The sequence below is a fragment of the Gymnoscopelus microlampas genome (assembly GCF_963454915.1).
Source record: "Gymnoscopelus microlampas genome assembly, chromosome: 18".
Taxonomy (NCBI): domain Eukaryota; kingdom Metazoa; phylum Chordata; class Actinopteri; order Myctophiformes; family Myctophidae; genus Gymnoscopelus; species Gymnoscopelus microlampas.
In genome coordinates, this window is record NC_139955.1 from 5,903,764 (window position 1) to 5,904,096 (window position 333).

Consider the following 333-nt stretch of genomic DNA (forward strand, 5'->3'; position numbering starts at 1 on the left):
GCATGTTGCTTTGCCACTCGCTTTGCCACTCGATGTGAGATTCAATTTAAGCATGTGCATACCTTCTATTAGGGGTTCAGTGTCTTGCTCAAGGACACTTCCACACTAAGTGGACGCTCTACCGGCCAATCTACCCCTGACTGAGCCACTGCCGCACCTTCATCTTTGAATTCTCTTCATTTTATCCCTCTTCATCTTCGCAGCCTAACTAGGAGGCCGATGTGAGACGCCATACCGCCACCTGACTCAGAAATCGATTTGAGACGCCATATTGCCACCTGATTCCGAGAGCGATTTGAGACGCCATATCGCCACCTGACTCAGAAATCGATT